Genomic DNA, 8118 nt, shown 5'->3' on the forward strand with positions numbered 1-8118 from the left:
GCGACCAGAACTGCACACAGTATTCCAGCTGTGGCCTAACTAGCGTTTTGTACAGCTCCATCATAACCTCCCTGCTCTTATATTCTATGCCTCGGCTAATAAAGGCAAGTATCCCATATGCCTTTTTAATCACCTTATCTACCTGTCCTGCTGCCTTCAGGGATCTATGTACATGCACACCAAGGTTCCTCTGATCCTTCCTAGGGTTCTACCATTCATTGTGTATTCCCTTGCCTTGTTAGACCTCCCAAAATGCATCACCTCACACTTTTCAGGGTTAAATTCCATTTGCCACTGTTCTGCCCATCTGACCAACCCGTCTATATCGTCCTGTAGCCTGAGGCTTCCCTCCTCACTATTTACCACTCCACCAATTTTCGTGTCATCTGCGAACTTACTGATCATACCTCGTACATTCATATCTAAATCATTAATGTACACTACAAACAGCAAAGCACCGATACCTGTGGTACACCACTGGACACAGGCTTCCAGTCACAAAAACAACCTTCGACCATCACCCTCCGCCTCCTGCCACTAAGCCAATTTTGGATCCAATGTGCCAAATTGCCCTGGTAAGAAAGGAGTCCTGTACACATTGTAAAAACTCCATCCCCTACCTCTTCTTGCCATTTATCTGGGGGCAGTTAAAATCTCCCATGATTATTATTCTATGTCCTTTACTCATTTCATCGATTTGCTTACATTATTTCTTCTTCCACCTCCCTTCCACTATTGAAGTGGTCTGTGGAATACCCCTATTAGCGTGATCAATCCCTTAAGTCAGTGGGCAGAAAGGAAAGATATTGCCAGTGATTGTATAAAGTCTGAGTTGAGCTAAATAATAAATGGAGGCAAATCTGAAGATCGGTCAGAGAGCTGTGTAGGGATCACAGAGACAGAATTTTTTTGAAGGGGTAATGAGGATGGGGGATGATACCTGGAGATCTGCATATCTCCATTTCCTGAAAGCCTTTGATAAAGTGCCATACAGACAGCTATTGCTATGTGATATTGGTGGGCAGATTTTAAGCTGGATGGTGAAGTGGTTGATTTCTGGGAGGCAGAAGTAACTAACAGAAACAGCTCTACACAGTCATTGGTGGAGTCCCTCAGGAATCCAACTTGGGACTGTTGCTCGTCTCCGTTGTCAATGATTTGGGCGAAGGCATCAAAACCAAGAATTGTTTGGTTTATGACGACACAAGGTTCGTGTGGGAGTTAGGAACACGCGGGCAGGCGTCCTTCTGGGGGCAAGAATGGTGCGACAATAATACCAGGCATGGGTCCTCCTCAAGGCAGTGGGGCCTGTTGTACATAAAACACCATTAACAGGAAGTTTAAAATCAGAAGGAAGTTACAGAATGTATTCAAGATTGAGTCACTGCAAAATAACCACAAGAAACGACGCAGCACTAGACTTCGCTCTGGCTAATGGGCCAACTACTGAAAAGGAAAAATAGACAAAGTTTTTAATAAACACGGGGGAAAAAAAAGAGAATCGTTGAGGAGCAGGTGGGGCCACTCAGCAATGGGCACGGTGAGATTATTATGGGGATCAGGAAATGGCAGAATTGCTTAAATACTTTGCTGCGTTGTGGTGTCAGCTGTGGGTAGCACTCACTCACTGTTCTAATGAAGCGCAACGTAAGCTCGGGGAACAGCACCTCATCTTTCGATTAGGCACTTTACAGCCTTCCGGACTCGACATCGAGTTCAACAACTTCAGATTATAACCCCTGCGCCCATTTTTCATGCTGTATGATTTTGCCATTCCCATTTGCAACATTTTATCTTTCCTGCCTTACCTCAGCACAGTATATTCCTTCCTCCGCACCCCCCCTCTGTCTCTGCACCTGCTTAATGTCTGTTACATCTCCAGCCTTTTCCAGTTCTGATGAAGGGTCCCAGACCTGAAACGTTAACTCTGTTTCTCTCTCCACGGATGCTGCCTGGCCTGCTGAGTATTTCCAGCGTTTTCTGTTGTTAATTCACAAACAGATTATCTGGTGATTGTTTATGGGGGCTTGCTGTGCACAAATTGTCTGCAGCAATAGTGATTACACTTCAAAAAAGTAGTTAATTGGCGGTAAAGCGCTTTGGGATGTCCTGAGGTTGTGAAAGACGGTACAGAAATGCAAATCTTTCTTTAGAGACGAGATTGGCATAAAGGGTGGTCAAACCATCAGTGAGCAGGGTTCAAAGTGGGCAGCACACTGACCCTGAAGCCAAGCACTGAGTAATGAAGTGTTTGATTCCTCCCTCGCTGCTTTCTCTCCGTTCCTAAGGGTGCTCATCCTTGCAGGGTTACAATTCTAAAGATGACAACCACCCCATGTACATCCTCCAATAGCTCGCCTGCACACGAGTCTAAATAGTAAACATCAGAAGGCCATTGACCCACGTTTCAGCCGCGTCCATAGGCCCACAATGGGGGTCACCCAATAATGGTTAAGAGGAGGAACCCTGGCCAATTACTCTGCTCCACACCCAGAGGCTAACTGTGGCACCCCCAACACCACTCCAGGGCAGATGGTCTGTACAGCTCTGTATCACACCAAGTAGTACATCTGCCCAGCGACCTATCAGAAGATTCGAAAGACTTTACACGCCCCTTTCAAGAGATACCACACATGATAAATACCTCCAGGGTGAGGGTGATCATTGTACTCATGTAGACTAATCACGGGATGTGCTGACACACGTAGTTGTCCGCGTTTGAAAAGGAGTCGTGTCCGAGGGAAACATTTACAACAGTTGGTTACTTTGCGAGATAACATTTCCATTCTGACAACACCCAACCATTATGACATCACAGCCGTGCCCCACCCCCAGGTCTTGCTGTGCATCTCCAGAACAGGTCATGCTCTTTGCAAACATGGCCATTCACAACTTTCAAAACACATGGAAACCGTATTTCAATTAAAAGGGAAAGGTACCCAAATGATTTGGTTCTTAATACCAGCACATTGAGGTTTTGCAAATTGTGAATGGCCATGTTTGCAAAGAGCATTTCCTGTTCTGGAGACTTCTGCCTTGAGGAGGAGATTGAGTTAGAGAGGTGGAGAGGTTTAGGGAGGGAACTCCAGCGCCTAGGGCCAAGCCAGCTGAAGGCACAATCGGCAATGGTGGATCAAAGGAAATCGGGGATGCACAAGAGGTCAGAATTGGAGGAGTGCAGAGATCTCAGTGGGTAGTAGGGCTAGAGGAGGTTAGAGATCGCGGGAGGGGTGAGACCATGGAGGGATTTGAAAACAAGAATGAGAATTTTAAAATGGAAGCATTGCCAGAGCAGGAGTTAATGTAGGTCAGCGAGCACAGGGGTGATGGGTGAAGGGGACTCGGTGCGAGTTAGGATACAGGCAGTAGAGTTTTGGATGAGCTCAATTTTAACGGAGGGTGCAAGATGGGAGGCCAGCCAAGAAAGGACTGGAATAGTCAAGTCTGGAGGTAACAAAGTCATGGATGAGGGTTTCAGCAGCAGATGAGCTGAGGCAGGAGCGGAGACAGGCGATGTTATGGAGGTGGGAATAGGCAGTCTGCAAATGGTCCGACTCAGTCTCAGACAGCGGCCGGGGAGAGGGCTGGAGCCCGCGGCCGGGCAGAGGGCTGGAGCCCGCGGCCGGGCAGAGGGCTGGAGCCCGCGGCCAGGGAACGGAGTTTGTGGCAGGGTCCAATTCCCATCGCCCCACCATTGGCGGCCGTGCCTTCAAATGCCTAGGCCCCACATTCTGGAATTCCCTCCCTAAACACCTCTGCCCCTCTTCCCTTAGGTTTTAAGGAGTGCTCTATCTCTTTGACGAAGACTTTGGTCACCTGTCCCAATATCGCCTTATGTGGCTCTGCCAAATTGTGTTTGATAACACTCCTGTGAAACGCTAAACTTATGCTAAAGGCACTATATAAATGCAAGTTGTTGTAATTTTAAACAACTCCATAAAATAACTCCTTAATCTCCTCTGTTCTAACAAAAGAGCCCCAATTTTTCACATTATCGCTTTGTATTTGTATTTCCTCATACTAGGCAGCATCCTGGTGTCTCAACATCCTTCCTATAGTGTGGAGCTCAATACTAAAAGAAAGACTTGCATTTCTATAGCGCCTTTCACGACCACCGGGCGACTCAAATCGCTTTACAGAAGTATTTTTGGAGTGTAGTCACTGTTGTAATGTAGGAAACACAACAGCCAATTTGCGCACAGCAAGCTCCCACAAACAATAACGTGATAATGAGCAGATAATCTGTTTTTGTTATGTTGATTGAGGGATAAATATTGGCCAGGACACCGGGGATAACTCCCCTGCTCTTCTTCGGAATAGTGACATGGGATCTTTTACGTCCACCCGAGAGCGCAGACGAGGCCTCGGTTTCACGATTCATCTGAAAGACGGCACCTCCGACAGTGCAGCGCTCCCTCAGCACTGCACTGGACTGTCAGCCTAGATTTTTGTGCTCAAGTCCCTGGAGTGGGACTTGAACCCACAGCCTTCTGACTCGGGAGGCGAGAGGGTGCTGCCCACTGAGCCACGGCTGACACTGCCGTGATCTTAGAGGTTTGATGTCAATTCACCATTACATATTCTATACTCCTAGCCATAAAGCCTAATATTCCATTAGCTGTTTATTAAAAAACAGCCCGATAGACTTTAAGTGCTGCTTTTAATGTTTTGTGAACTGAATCCCCAAATCCCGCTGCTCGTCTACCCCACCCAACCTTCCTCTACCCCACCCGACCTTCCTCTACCCCACCCGACCTTCCTCTACCCCACCCGACCTTCCTCTACCCCACCCGACCTTCCTCTACCCCACCCGACCTTCCCTTACTCAAAGTATTGTTTTAAACCAAAATGTGCTCCCTCACATTTACTGACACTGAATTCCATCTGCCACTTCCTTTACCCATTCCACCATCTTCTCGATGTCCCTTGTAGCTTCCTCTGGTCCTCAGATTTACGCTCCCTCCTATAGTATTATTGGACAGCACTCCCTCTAGGGTTTATCCAATGAATAGAAGTGGCCCCAGAACAGAACCCTGTTGGAAACCACTACCCAATCACGGAGAATCGGTCCAGAATTCCAACTCGGTTTTCTTCTTTCTGATCAGTTTTTAATCCAAATTTCTACCCTCTGCCTAGTGCCACGTCACTTAATCTCCTACAATAGTCTCCTGTGTAACTAGCCAGGTTAGCGGTCTCCCTTTTTGAAAATGGGTGTTACAGTGTTGGACTCAATGCTGGTCTTCTGCGCTGCGATGGTTCTCAAGAGTCCCAGAAAGAGCCACTCTTCTGAGCAGGATCTCCGAGGCTCCTCAGTGCTGAATTGGACAACATTAAATGGATTTAAGCAGGTGGGCGAATTAAATCCCGTTTTCCAACTATTCCTTTCCAAGTGGAATCTATTTTCCGACATTATGGGCAGCACGGTGGCATAGTGGTTAGCACTGTTGCCTCACAGCGCCAGAGACCCGGGTTCGAATCCGGCCTCGGGCGACTGTCTGTGTGGAGTTTGCACATTCTCCCCGTGTTTGCGTGGGTTTTCTCCGGGTGCTCCGGTTTCCTCCCACAGTCCAAAGATGTGCGGGTTAGGTTGATTGGCTATGATAAATTGACCCTTAGTGTTAGGGGGATTAAATACGTGGGGTTACAGGGATAGGGTGGGATATGTGTTGGTGTAGGGGTTATGGGGATCGGGTGGGATATGTGTCGGTGCAGGCTCGATGGGCCGAAATGGCCTCTATCTGCACTGTTGTGATTCTGTGATTCTGTGATTTACATGGCCAATTTTACAGCAGGTGGAAATTTGGAAGAGATTTTCACTTGACCTTTTGATACCAGCCCCAGACCAATCTACGTGGCGACTATTCGATCATTGCACGAGCAGGGATGTCCTCGACTGACAGTTCAACTCAACGTTAAGTGGGTGCAGCCCTCTGCTACTATTGCGTTTAAAAAGATCTCCACAGCTGACCTGTGCCTCGCTCAGAGCTAGTGGTGAGGCCAAGTCAAATTAACGCAAAACACTTCCTGGTCAGGCGTTGCTAGAGAGATGGAGGAGATAAGAGGGGGAGGGTACAGGAAATCAGACGTACAACCTAAAATAACAGACAGCCGATACAGAAATAGCATATACACCATTTGGTCCATGCCAGCTGCTTGGTAGAGCTTTCTAGTTAGTGCCACACGGTCCTTCGAGCCTGCTCCACTATTCAACAAGATCATGGCTGATCTTCTACCTCAACTCCACCTTCCCGCACTATCCCCATGTCCCTTGGTTCCCAAAAGTTTATCGACCTCTGTCTTGAATAGACTCAACAACTGAGCATCCATAATTCCAAAGATTCACAAGCCTCTGAGTGAAGAAATTTCTCCTCATCTCAGTCCTAAATGGCCGACCCCTTATCTCTTATTCTGAGACTGTGACCCCATGTTCGATATGTTCCACAGCCAGGGGAAACATTTTCCCCAGCATTAACCCCGTCAAGCCCCTTAAGAATTTTATATGTTTCAATTTGATCACCTCTGATTCTTCTAAACTCTAGGGAAAATAGGCCTAGTCTCCTCAATCTCTCCTCATAGGGCAATCCCCTCATCCCAGGAACCAGTCTAGTGAACCTTCACTGCACTCCCTCTAAGGCAAGTAAGTACTGTATGTCTTTCCTTGGGTAAAGAGACCAGAATGGAACACAAAATGTAACAGAGGCCTACCCAGTGTTTTATAAAGGCTTAGCATATATCCGTGCCTTCATGATGTCTAAAGCCAAGGATCCATAACCAGGACAGGGGAAGGGGGAGGTATCCAGGACAGGGGGATATCCGGGGGGGTATAACCGGGGTGGGGGGGGGAAGATCCAGGAAGAGTGGGGTGGGGGGGGGGAATCCAGGAAGAGGGGGGGGGGGGAAAGAGGAGATCCAGGAAGAGGGGGGGGGGGGGGGGGGGGGCGGGGGAAAGAGAGGAGATCCAGGAAGAGGGGGGGAGAAAGAGAGGAGATCCAGGAAGAGGGGGGGGGGAAAGAGAGGAGATCCAGGAGGAGGGGGGGGGGAGGGGGGAGAAAGAGAGGAGATCCAGGAAGGGGGGGGGGGGGGAAAGAGAGGAGATCCAGGAGGGGGGGGGGGGGGGGGAAAGAGGAGATCCAGGAAGCAGGGGGGGGGGGGGGGGAAAGAGGAGATCCAGGAAGAGGGGGGGGGGAAGAGGATCAAGGAAGGGGGGGGGGATGATCCAGGAAGGGGGGGGGGGAGATGATCCAGGAAGTGGGGGGGGGGGGGGGAGATGATCCAGGAAGGGGGGGGGGGGGGGGGGGAGATGATCCAGGAAGGGGGGGGGGGGGGGGGGGGAGAGATGATCCAGGAAGGGGGGGGGGAGATGATCCAGGAAGTGGGGGGGGGGGGGAGATGATCCAGGAAGGGGGGGGGAGATGATCTAGGAAGGGGGGGGGGGGGGGGAGATGATCTAGGAAGGGGGGGGGGGAGATGATCCAGGAAGGGGGGGGGGAGATGATCTAGGAAGGGGGGGGGGGGGGGAGATGATCCAGGAAGGGGGGGGGGGGGGGGGGGAGATGATCCAGGAAGCGGGGGGGGGGGGGGGAGATGATCCAGGAAGCGGGGGGGGGGGGGGGGGAGATGATCCAGGAAGCGGGGGGGGGGGGTGTCGGATGAGGGTCGGGCCCGGGGGTTGGGGGTACCCGGGGATGGGGAGGGGGTGAAGCCAGGGCCGGGTCCCGGGGTTTGGAGAGCGGGTTCCCGGGGATGGCAGGGGATGATGTCGGGTCCCGGGGCCAGGGATGGGGTCCCGGGTTTGGGGGGCCGGGGGTTGGGGTTTGGGGTGATGCCGGCCCGGGGTCCCGCCGCTCACTCACTCACCCATCGCCCGCTCCCGTTACGCCGCTGCCCGGCTCCCCGCTCCCATCACTCGGCTGAGCTCGGGCTGTGTTGACGCTTTTCTCTCGGCCGCCCCGCGCTCGCTCCCGCTCCCGCCCCGAGCTGCAGAGCCGCCCCGCCCCGACTCTTAAAGGGACCGCCCGCCTCCCGCATCTCATCGCCGCCCGGCTCACACCTCACACAACCCCGGGTCTGCCTTAGTGACTCGAAATCAGCACAACCCCCACCCGCCTCCTCAGTATT

The 8118-nt window shown here is 51.1% G+C and overlaps 1 protein-coding gene across 1 annotated transcript in view; it reads right to left on the reverse strand.

Annotated features, from left to right (window-relative positions):
• The window catches only part of LOC147098730 (beta-1,4-mannosyl-glycoprotein 4-beta-N-acetylglucosaminyltransferase-like), a 51940-nt gene extending 43961 nt beyond the window's left edge, over positions 1-7979 (reverse strand). The window contains exon 1 of the mRNA XM_085969420.1: positions 7858-7979. The gene's annotated coding sequence lies outside the window, so the exon portion shown is untranslated. The remainder of the gene's footprint in view (positions 1-7857) is intronic.
• Between the last annotated feature and the right edge of the window lie 139 nt (positions 7980-8118).

The sequence above is a fragment of the Somniosus microcephalus genome, chromosome 28 (assembly GCF_052327205.1).
Source record: "Somniosus microcephalus isolate GS21.2 chromosome 28, FLI_Smic_1.0, whole genome shotgun sequence".
Classification (NCBI taxonomy): Eukaryota; Metazoa; Chordata; class Chondrichthyes; order Squaliformes; family Somniosidae; genus Somniosus; species Somniosus microcephalus.